The following is a 12,812-nucleotide window of genomic DNA, read 5'->3' as shown; positions in this document are numbered from 1 at the left end:
ATATTTTCCAGCAGAAAAAAAAAAATTGTTTCTTTAGTATTTACTCATAGCCCTAAAAGAAAGTGTTCATTCTCTGTGCTCAACAGGTGGTGGAAAGAGATGTCAGGAAAGCTGATGAGAAACCAAAAAAGAGCATTTTCCACAGGAAAATCCAAAATCTCCACGAGAACCCAGTCTGATTGCTTATGATAAAGTTCTAGTTCTGGTCCTCCAATGAATCACAATGAAAATTTCTCACAATTTTGAATGTGCCAGGCTATTGCTCACTTATTTTATAACATCTGTTAACATGTTTAGGTGCTGGGGCATGAGGAGTGTCTGCTTACTCATAACACTGTTGTGGGGGTGCCAACAGGCTTTAATCAAATCAGGTAATAGTGCTATGCCTCACAACTGAAAACCAAATAGTTCCTGTTGCTATTTGCATACAGTCATAAGCGTTGATGGAGGAGCACTGTGATTGACGTTCATTAAGGTTAGAACATGCTACTCATTCTTGTTTGCTAGGCTAGTGTGATTACGGGTGGTTTTTATTATCCTTTCTAATTTTTTTTTTCATGTTGACACAAAATTCTTTTTAAAATAGCATTTTTTAAAAGGTTATGAAAAGGTCTTTTCCAGCAAGAAACAGAATGTTTTGGAGAGTTCCCAGTCATGGGGTCATGAAGACAACAAACAAATGGGTCAAGAAGTGCCAATTTGGCAAACAATTTCAACATGTAGAGAGATCGCTGCATAACTTCTGTGAATAATCAAGCATATCAAAGTTGTTACATCAATAAAACTTACACATAATTAATTAAGTACTGCATCTTTTCTACAGATCTTCCAGTGCTCAGCAGGTATCTTGGTTTTCTCATGATTCAAATGAAATGAATTTGTGAATTTCAGGTCCCTGGAAACTTCATGTAAGTGGAGGTTGGCTAAGGTGCAACTTGCATTTCACGAACTAGGCAGCCCCTATGTCTAATTTCCCACAGTCTGAAGATTTCTTATGCATGATTGGGGATGGGAACCTCAGTCCATTGGGACTTTGATGGCTTTAGAGTCTGTGGTAGGCTGAAAAACAGCTCCCCAAAAGATATTCAGTTCACATCCTCAGAACCTGTGAATGCTACCTTACATGGCAAATAACTGTGATTAAGTCAAAAATCTTGAGAGAAGACACTTACCTTGCATTATCTGGATGGACCCTAAATGCAGTAGCATGTGTCCTCGTGGGACTGAGGTAAAGGGAGTTTGAGAGAGGCACAAACACACAGAGAAGACAGAGCAGAGAGAGACGTGACCACAGGCTGAGGGACGCTAACAGCCACCAGAAGCTGGGAGAGGCAAGGAATTGATTCTTCCCTGGAGACTCTGGAAGGAGTGCAGCCCTGCCAACACCTTGATTTTGTACTTCCAGCCTCCAGAGCTGTGAGAGAATACATCCGTTTTTATAAGCCACCCAGTTTTTGATTATTCATTACAGCAGCCACAGGAAACTTTAATTTAGGTTCAAATCCTGGTTCCAACTGTTAACTGCTCATTATCTTAGTTTGTTCTGAACCACAGTTTCTTCATATAGTTGTCCCTCAGTATTTGCAGGAGGACTGGTTCCAGGCCCACTTGTGGATACTAAAATCTGAGAATGCTCAATACCCTTGTAATATTGGGGCTCAGGGGTTCAGGGTGCCCTCAGCTCCCCTGAGAGGACGTTTCTCCAGGTTCTTGGTCTCCTGCCCTCTCAAGAATGAGAGAGGGGACCACGGTGCAGTGCTCAGTAAATGCTAGACTCAAAAGTGTTTGTAGAAAGTGATTTATTTAGAGAGAGAAACAGGAAAGGGAGAGAGAAAGAAACAGCTAACGCTCACACTGAGTAAGAGAATCCAGAAAGATGGAATCCAGGGGAGGAAAGCAGCTTCCACACTGAGTGGAAGGGAATAGAGAGAGATGGAGTTTAGGAGGGGAAGACAGGTTTCCATGAGAGAGTGTGGAAGGGGACTCCAGAGAGAAAATCCAGGAGAGAGAAAGACGGCTTCCACACAGGGAGTGTTCCTGGAAGAGGACCCAAACATGGAGTCCTAAGGGGTGTAGAAGAAGAGGACTTTTAACCTGGGAGGAATTCCCTCCTTTTCTAAGACCCAAGGCCAATGAAAGGAGTTCTTTAGAACTTCCGCTGGAGTGATTGACTCTTAGTTTCTTCCCGCACCCTCGGAATCCAAACATTAACCGTTAAATCTCCCAGATGGAGAGATGGGAGTGGGGCATGGCGCTAGAAGTTCTTGCCCTTAAAACTACTCCCCCTTGTGGACCCGGAAAGATAACACATTTCCTCAGCTTGATCTCAAAGATGGTAGTATTTGCATGTAACCTATATAAGTCCTTCTGTGTACTTTAAATCATCTCTAGATTACTTATACTATCTAATAGAATGTAAATGCTATGCAAATAGTTGTTATACTAGATTTTAAAATTTGTATTTTTTTATTGTGATATTGTATTTTTTATATATTTTTCTGAATATTTTCTTTTTGAGGTTGGTGGAATCCTCAGACATACATCCCGCAGATACAGAGGGCCAAATGCATAGAAAATGAAAGTATATGTGTAAGATATCTAGTATGTAGTGTTTGGCACATAGTAATAGTTCGTGACTTTTTTTGTGAAAAAATAAAAAAGTTTCAGTGGTTAAAGCTCATATCATGTCCACAAACATAATGTGGTTCTCAGCTTACATAGACGTTTTATAAGCATGCAGGAGAAGTGCCTGTCTTGGTGGTGGGAGAGGGAGAGCCACATAAAGGGGCAATGGGCCAGTTAGGAAAGGTGAGTTGACAGAGCCATGACAGGGAATCGGTGGGTGAAAGATTGTGTGGGAGGTCAATGCAGGGATCACGGGATTCTTACATGATTATAAAGCAGATGGACGAAAGTCCTTAGAATTTAATGGGAAAATTCCCTAGCTTCTTCTTGAAGGGCTTAGCTTTTTATATCCACATCCATATTTTAAAGCTCATAACTGAAATCTAAGTACACTCTTCATTTGTAGCTTGTCAGCCGAGGGAAAATTACAGAATGGGTCACAGCAGCGGTAAGATTATGGGTTGCATCTGATAAATGGCTATTTATATGTACTGAGCTGGCTCTGGGGTATTCTCAGGGTATAATTTCATAGCAGAGTTAACGTCATCTCATAAAATATGACAACAGGTTTTACACTGCCGATCTGAAATGAAATTGCAGCCTTCTGTAATGAGCAAGTAGGGCCCAGAAGGCAGGATGGATTGAGCTTCCCCAGTACCTGTCACATCCAGTCTCAGGCCCTTCCAGTAGAGAGAGGACACATGGGCAGAAGTGACATTCTCAGTTCTCTGTGGCACCCACAGTTGGCTTTGTGAAGAGCAGTTTTCCACCTCCACAATCTAGGGATAGTTCCCTTATTTCTGAAGACCCGTTCCCTGAAGCATTGGGCGTAAATCACAATCACATCTCCCCCATTGGCTCACATCATCATTTCCAAGATGATTTGCCTTTACTTCTATTGATCTTCAATTGGCAAGAACTCCAAACTCCCCCTCCCTGCATGCCCTGCCTCAGTGGTTAATGATTTATGAAGGAAATCTAAATGCCCAGAGGTGGTCCACACTTGAAGGAACTGCCGAAATAAATATTTTAAGTGGGCCTTTTTTGAAATGAAAATAATCACAACAGTGTTAATCTCATTGGTCACTTGGGACTTTTTTTCCCCTCATTGTGGGAGGGAGGGGGCTGTTTGTGCGTTGTTTGAACAGAACACCTGTACTTTCCAAGCTAATTTTTCTTGGTGAATGAGATGGTCTGACTCTTAAGTAAAAGCAAGACATTCTGTGTCCAGCCCATCTGGCTCCACCTGGGTTTCCATGTAGGAAACCTTTCTTCACAGAGTTCTGCCCTGGAGTCTGAGCACCTTTGAGAGAAAGGAATGTATACTAGGGTATTAACTTCCATAAATTAGTTATTACTCAGTTATTTTATATCCATCTAGTCTCTTACAGTTGCTCAGTACCACCAATTTGTCCCCTTTTGGTCATTCTAGACATAAACAATCTTCATCACTTTTATTTAACATGTCAGAAGAAAAAGTTTTTTTCCCACCCCTCCCATCCTTATTCCACCTCCAAATGAATGGCCCATGGGAACTGCATGCAGGGAGGTCAGCAACCACAGGATGAGGAAACTCTACCTCTGTTGCTCTGGGGCAGGACAGTGTGCTGACCCCAACTGTTCCCAGTCACAACATCTGCTCAGTGGTGTCAAGTTACTTCTCGGCACCGACCTTGAGTGAAAGAGATATTTTTAAATGTTCTAATCAAACACGTTTTCCCGAGTCCTCACCTACTTCTTACTCCCATTAGCTTCACAAGTAACATCCTTCTTTTCCCTTGTCAGCAGGTATAGAGAGTCGTAGAATAAATCTATTAGAATGAGAGGACATTTGGGAATGAAAACTAGACGAAAAAACTTAAAAGTTACATTTTTATATTGTGAAGTTTAAATCCCCTTTCAAGCATTAAATCATATTTTTAGTTTTGGAGGTTATGGTAGATATAGAATAGGAACGCTGAAAACATTTTTTTTTCTTTTTTTTTTCTTCTCTTGAGACAGAGTCTCACTCTGTTGCCCAGGCTGGAGTGCAATGGCATGATCTCTGCTCACCGCAAACTCTGCCTCCCAGGTTCAAGCGATTCTCCTGCCTCAGCCTCTTGAGTAGCTGAGATTACAGGCACCCACCACCACGCCCAGCTAATTTTTGTATTTTTAGTAGAGATGGGGTTTCGCCATGTTGGCCAGGCTGGTCTTGAACTCCTGACCTCAGATGGTCCAGCCGCCTTGGCTTCCTGAAGTTCTGGGATTACAGGTGTGAGCCAGTGCACCTGGTCTAATCATTTCTTTAGTTATAAAAATTACAAAGAGTGAAATTCACTTTTTTTGATGTACACATCTATAAATTTTACCACACGCATAGATTCCTATAGCCAGCATCACAGTCAGGATAGAGAACAATTTGAATTCTCTCCAGTTACCTTTATTAAGTTAAACCCTTTCTGTATTCCTAACTCCTGGAAACCACAGCCTTTCCCAGAATGATTCCTAAATGGAATAAATCTGTAACCTTTAGATACTGAGATTTCACTCAGCATAATGCGTTTGAGATTCACCCATATTATTGTCTGTATTCATAATTCATCATTTTTATTGCTAAGTAGTATTCCATTGCATAAATGGAACACAGTTTATTTATCCATTCACACATTAATGCTAATTTGGTTGTTTCTTGTGTTTTGGTGATTATGAATAATGCTTCGGTAAACATTTGGGCACAGATTTTTGTGTAAACATGTTTTTATTTCTCTAGGATAAATACCTGAAAGTGGGATTGCTGGGTCATCTGGTAAATGTACATTAAACTTTATTAAAAACTCTCAAGAAATTTTTCAGAGTGGCTGTACAATTTCACATTCCTGCCTGCAATATAGGAGAGTTCTTTTCGATTGCATTCTCACTGCCACTTAAAATTGTCCTTTAATTTGGATTTTACCAATTGATTATATTTAAGCATCTTTTCATTCATCTTATTAATTTTATTAATCTTAAGCATTATATTTGCTATCCATATATCTTCTTTGGTGAAGTGTCTGTCAAAATCTCTTGCCCATTTTAAAATAGGTTGTTTGTTTCTAATCACTGAATTTTGAGTTCTTTATATATTCTGGGTACAAGTCCTTCATTTTATATGTGATTATAAATATTTTCTCCTTGCTTATGACCTGTCTTTTTATTGTTTTAACAGTATATTCTGTAGAGTAATAAAGGCTTTTTTATTCCAACAAAGTCAAATTTTGTCACATTCTCTTTTATGGATTGTCTTTATTTCCTTGTTTTTAAAGACTCTTTGCTTAACCCCATATCACAAAGTTTTAAAAATATTCCCTTTGATGACTTTTATAGTTTTACATTCAATTCTATGATCCATTTTGAGTCAAGTTTTATATATGGTGTGAGGTATAGTTTGAGGTCATCTCTAATTTGCTACTGAGTCTCTCCAGTGAATTTTTCAATTCTATAATTTCCATTTTGTTCTTTTATATAGCTTTTATTTCTTTGTTGAAAACTCCTGTCTTCCCATTTATTTAAAAAATATTTACCTTTATTTATTAATGCATAATTATAATACCTACTTTAAAGTCTTTATTTGACTATTTCAATGTTTAAGTAGCTCCATGCTGGCTTCTGTTGATTGCCCTTTCTCTTCACGCTTGTTTACATTTTTGTGGTCCTTTGCATGTCAAATAATTTTGGGTTGTGTGTAGGACATTTTAAATATAATGTGATAAAACCCCGAGTCCTATTTAAATCTTCTGAGAAGCATTGACTTGTTTGAAATTCAGTCAGGCAAATCAGGTTTAGACTCACAACCTGGCCAACTTTCTAAAGCATTTACAGTGATGTGCTGGTCCATCCTGCCTATACATCACCTAGCTGCCAGTCTGAAAGCTGGGCAATGGTCTACTCCATCATTCAGTGCTTGAAGTCCTTATGTGCTGATTCTGCTCAGCTTCATACATGCTCAGGAGTTACCGTGTTACATGAGTTCAGGAGTAAGCTCAGCACTTCTTTATACAATGCTTTAAAGAATCCTTTTCTCCAGCACTTTGTTCTTCATAATTCCCCACTCTGTCCTGCAGTCTCTGGCCTTCAGGGTTCCCCTTTCTGATGTCTGGCTAGAAAGCTGAGGTGGTATCCTACGTATAGGCTCTGCTGTGCTGGGGAGGAAGGGAAGAAGATCTGCCTCTTGCTGGCATTTGCCTGGTGTAGGACAGAGAGACTTAACAGGAATCTCCCCCTCAGGGACCACCCCAGCCACCAGTGAGAGTAGAAGGGGGACCAGTTATTTGCTGGTGTTTGCCTGGAATAGGGTTGATTAAAGTCAAAAGGATTTAGTCCAATGGGGTCCTCCCTTTCCAGAGACTCTGGCTATTCTTAGGGCTTCTTTCTGTCTATGTCCAGGTGGCAGGCTGCTTCAGCATCTGGAGCAAAATCTGTAAGAGGCAATAAATAAATAAATGAGAAAAGTCTTTAGAGAAATCACCACCAAATCATCCCTGGAGTCCAGTTATCCTTACCGACTCTGACTGCCTTCATCCACTTTTCAGAGCCTTTTGAGAGTTGGATTATGTGCGTTTACCTAGTTTTTAGTTGTAATTAGCAGGAGAGATATGGCTGACTATGCTTACCTGTTCCTGCCCAGAACCAAAAGTTCATATAAACTTTAATGAATGAGGCGGGGCATGGTGGCGTGCGCCTGTAATCCCAGATACTCGGGAGGCTGAGGCAAGAGAATAGCTTGAGCCTGGGAGCTGGAGGTTGCAGTGAGTCAAAATAAATGACAGTAAGCTAAGAGTAATTTATTGTTGAAGAAAGAAACCTACTTTTTATAAATTTAGTGTAGCCTAAGTGTAGAGTGTTTATAAAGCCTACGGTAGTATACAGGAATGTCCTAGGCCTTCACTCACCCACCCAGGGCAACTTCTACTCCTGCAAGCTCCATGCATGTTTAGTGTCCTGTTTAGGTGTACCGTTTTTTATCTTTCAGACCGTATTTTCACTTTAGCTTTTCTATATTTAGATACACAAATATTAATACTTACTATTACGTTGAGTTGCCTACAGGATTCAACACAGTAATATGCATAAAGGTCTGTAAGCTAAGAGCAACATGCTATACCATGGAGCTAGGTGTGTAGCAGCCTATAGAATTTAGCTTTTTTAAGTACACTCTATGATGTTCACACAATGGCCAAATTGCCTAAATATGTATTTTTCAGAAAATATCCCTGTTGTTCAGAAATGCATGACTGTAATTGAATATTTAGGTGGTTTCCAGATTTTACTATTTTGAAGAGTGCTGCTATTAACAAACCTGTACATGATCAACAAGTTGATTATATATGCATATATTTCCAGATATCTTATAACTATCTTTTATATATTAGATATGATGTATCTATTATATGATATCTTACATATTTTATATCATATATTTATCTATTATATTTATACAGATATATTTATATTTATCTTATAATATATAAGTGCACTGGAGTGCAGTGGTGTGATCTCGACTTACTGCCACCTCCACCTCCCAGGTTCAAGCAATTCTCCTGCCTCAGGCACCTGAGTAGCTGGGATTATAGGTGCACCACCACACCAGGCTAATTTTTGTATTTTTCAGTAGAGACGGGGTTTCACCATGTTGGCCAGGCTGGTCTCAAAATCCTGACCTTGTGATCCGCCTGCCTCAGCCTCCCAAAATGTTGGGATTACGGCTGTGAGCCACTGCACCCAGTCATAAAACTAGTGCTTTGTAAAGAGCTTGTATACATTTGTATTTCTACCAGCAAAGTATAGAAGACTCTGTGGTTCCATGTCCTCTCCAATACTTAGTATAGTTGGGATTTTTTATTTTTGCTAATTAAATGGATATAAAATATATCTCACTGTGGACTTGACTGGTAACTCCCTCTGATTGAACATCTTTTTATATTTATACCATCTTCTGTAAAATGCCTATGTGTGTCTTCTGCTATTTTTCTTTTGGAATGTCTGTTGTTTCCTGACAACATTGAAGGATTTTTTAATATGATACTGATATGAATTCATCATCAGTTACACGTACTGAATATATCTTTTTCCAATCCAGTGTGTAAGTTGTCTTTCACATCAATAAGGTTTCTGTTGATGAACAGAAGTTTTTAATAGAATAACATTTATCAATTGTTAATCTTATGATTAGCATTTTTGTTGCTAAAATTTTTTTCTTATCTCAAGATTAGAAGGATATTTACTTATCGTCTCTCCTTAAAAAAAAAAAAAAAGTAGTTTAGCTTTTGTTATTTAATCTTAAGTAAGCTATAATTTTTGTGTGTGTGGTGTGACCTTAATAACTAATTTCGCTTTTTTTGCATGGCTGTTCTTTCCCCACTCCCCCAGGTTAATATATTAAATAGTCTTTTTTCCCTACTGACCTTCCATACCTTCTCTCAAATATCAAAGTTCTTTATATTCAAGGTTCTCTTTCTGGGATCTCTATTCTATTCCATTGACCAGTTTGTCTCCACACTGGCAACACACTACACTTATACAGCTGCTTATAAGTCCTGATATCTGGTAGTGTAAGTCCACCTTCCTCATTCTGAATCTTTTAAATTTCTTGGCTAATTTTGATTCCTTTATTCTTCCACAGAACTTTTTAAACCCTCTTTCAGATTACCTTTTCTAGCTCTTAATTGCTACCATATAAGAATGCAATTGACTTTTTATTTAAAAAAATTCTGGTGAAAATAATGATCATGATAGCAACTATCTATTCAGTATTTCAGCTACCATTTATCCAGTCCATATTCTGTGTTGGCCGTGATGCTAAGTGCTTACATACATTTTCCTCCTTTATTCTCAACACAGGCCTATGATTTTGAAAATAACTAGCAGATTAGAAAACCAAGGTACAGAGAAATGAAGCACTTACCTAAAGTCGTGCAATTAGACTGTTTGGTAACTAGGGTTACATCTTAAACTATTCTGACTTTAAAGTGTTCACTCTTAATTTATGCAGATTATGACAGTGTCCTTAATTTTACAGGGAAACAATCACAACAAAACAAACGTCGACCACTACTTCATTTCTCAGCATTTTCTGTTCTCCCAGTTAGAACTTCCATCTACAGATGACATCTGAACTGTGGTTTACATTGGCCACCTGTAAAAGGTGTGAAAAACTGGTTCTCTAAGAGCACAGTCACCAGTATCTGTTTAATAGATCAGTCCTTGTATTCTTCGCTGGCCACAGCCTCCACATAACGCAGTCTGTCCCTGTTATTATCAAGATCCCATGATTTAATAGGGGTTAAGGAGAGGGCTGGGACTCTCAGAATCTGATGTCTTCTCAGAGTTGTTCTGCTTTGTTTATTTTTATGTGACTTTACTGATCATATGTTAAGTGTGGCACACGCAATTCAGCCAGCTTCGTGATTAGCAAGGGAAGGCTTTTATTTGTGAGTGTGATACCCCCTTCATCCCAAACTACATAGCAAACACAAGGCCACACGAGATTTAAATCCTCCCGTAATAACAAGCCAGCAGAGAAGACACATAATCATCCCTGAGACTTGCATTACAAGACAATTTCACAGTGACTAACAAGCTAATTTAAACTTCACTAAACCTTGGGAAGCAAACGGAGTAGGTGCTACTATGCCCATTTTATAAATGAAGATGAGATGCAGAGAAAGTGACTTCTCCAAGGTCACAGTGCAGTTGAGAAATAAGAGCTACAACCAGGCCCATGGAGACGGATTTTCAGCCCGGTGCTCTCCTCACCTCTCCTTGTTTACCACCCTGAAGCTTTGACCCTCCAAGGCACCCAGGGAAAGGCACTTCCTCATGACCCCTTCTCAGATTTGCTGCTCCAAAAGAGAGTTCATTTCCTATTAAAGCAAAGAAGCAACTGAACAGGTGACATAGCCCCCACCATCAGAATCCCGATAACCATAGGCTGTAACCTTTTCTTGCTCAGTTTAAATTCAGATTTCTACTCTACAAGCATTATTTGAATCCAACAGCTTGAAAGAGGCAGAATTCCACCTGGTCTTCTCTAAGATGGGGTTCTTTCCACCGTACTTTGAAAGAGGAGTGTCACGTAGGAATGCTGTTAGGATCTTCTGGCCCTGGGAAAAATCCTGGAAGTGCACTTGTCCCTGCGTGGTCCTAAGTGCCTTCTGGATTTGTGAGTGAGATGCTCCACCTTGCTCCATCGCCAGACCTTCTGTATCCCATAGTGGTAAACAGCCTTCCCTTCTATGCCGACCCACAGCCGTGCAGAACCAGCTTCCCAGATGGAATAGAGTCCTAATCCACACTTCTAGCTTTCTCTTGAGGCAGGATTCAGTAAACATGTATATTTTATTTCACTATTTTTCTTTTCTTTTCTTTTTTTTTTTTTTTTGAGACAGAGTCTAGCTCTTGTCAACCAGGCTGGAGTGCAGAGGCACGATCTCAGCTCACTGAAACCTTTGCTTCCTTGGTTCAAGTGATTCTCCTGACTCAGCCTCCCAAGTAGCTGGGACTACAGGCACTTGCCGTCATGCTCGGCTAATTTTTTTGTATTTTTAATAGAGACAGGGTTTCACCATGTTAGCCAGGATGGTCTCAATCTCCTGACCTTGTGATCCACCCACCTCAGCCTCCCAAAGTGCTGGGATTACAGGCGTGAGCCACCGTGCCCGGCCTATTTCAGAATTTTTCTATGTATGTTTGTATGTACAACTGACCCTTGAACAATGAGGGAGTTAGGGGTGCCAACCTCCCACACAGTCAAAAATCTGCTCCTTCCTTCCTTCCTTCTTTCCTTCCTTTCTTCCCTCCTTCCCTCCCTTCTTTTTCTCTCTCTCTTTCTTTCTTTCTTTCCTTCTTTCTTCCTTCCTTCCTTCCTTCTTTCCTTCCTTCCTTTCTTTCCCTTCCTTCCTTTCTTTCCTTCTTTCTTTCTTTCCTTCTTTCTTTCTTTCCTTCCTTCCTTCCTTCCTTCCTTCCTTCCTTCCTTCCTTCCTTCTTTTTTCTTTCCTTCTTTCTTTCTTCTTTCTTTTCTGCAGAGTCTCACTGTATCACCTAGGCTGGAGTGCAGTGGTATGATCTTGGTTCACTACAACCTCCAACTTCTGGCTTCAAGTCATCCTCCCACCTCAGCCTCCCTAGTAGCTGGCACTACAGGTGCCCTCCACCATGCTTGGCTAATTTTTGTATTTTTAGTAGAGACGGGGCCTCACCATGTTGGCCAGACTAGTCTCGAACTCCTGACCTCAGTTGATCCTCCTGCCTCTGCCTTCCAAAGAGCTGGGATTACAGGCGTGAGTCACCGCACCTGGCCTGCTATAACTTTGGATTCTCCAAAAACGTAACTACTATAGCCTACTCTTTAGCAGAAGCCTTACCAAACACAAAAACAGTTGATTAATACATATTTGGTATGCTATATATATTATCTACTGTATTGTTACAGTAAAGCAAGCTAGAGAAAAGAAAATGTTATTAAGAAAATCATAGGGAAAATACATTTACAGTATTTATTTATCAATGCCATTCAGTTTAAGTCATCTGTTTGCAAGCTGAATCGTCTGTCTGAAAGGGTGGCAATCACAGCCACATACCTCTATCTACAGTATATATCAAGTCATTCGACTTTTTCTTGTAATATTATGACTTTTCTCTGCTTCTTGGGAGTACTTCCAGCATCGCTAGTGGCGCTCATATGGGTCCTATGGTGTTATTCAAGGTTTATAGTATTGACTAAACATGATGAAAACTATGTAAGAACCAAACCACAAGAGATCACTTTTTGCTGCCATATGCAATTTACCAGAAAGACCAGTTGCTCACATGGAGATTTTTTGGGTAGCACTGTGTTTTTAATGGATTCTCACAATACATGAGCTCATGGCAATAGCAACAGAAAGTGGCTATGAAATTATTATGTTAGCACAGTATTGCTAAGTTAATTTTATACAGTTACAATTTAATACTGTGTCTTCACGTTTGCTTACATTTTTCTCAACTGGGAATGATGTCATGTACTATCTCTAAGTGTTTGTGTATAAGTTTGATATACTTTAACTTCTATAATAGACGTGTATATTTTATGGCAGCAAATGACAAAATAGACTAGTATCTACATATGTTTTCTGCATTCGTGGACATACCTTTTTTCTTTTTTTTTTTTGAGACGGAGTTTCGCTCTTGTT

The sequence above is a fragment of the Cebus imitator genome, unplaced genomic scaffold, assembly GCF_001604975.1.
Source record: "Cebus imitator isolate Cc_AM_T3 unplaced genomic scaffold, Cebus_imitator-1.0 Scaffold32, whole genome shotgun sequence".
NCBI lineage: Eukaryota > Metazoa > Chordata > Mammalia > Primates > Cebidae > Cebus > Cebus imitator.
Note: the sequence above shows the minus strand (reverse complement) of the source record.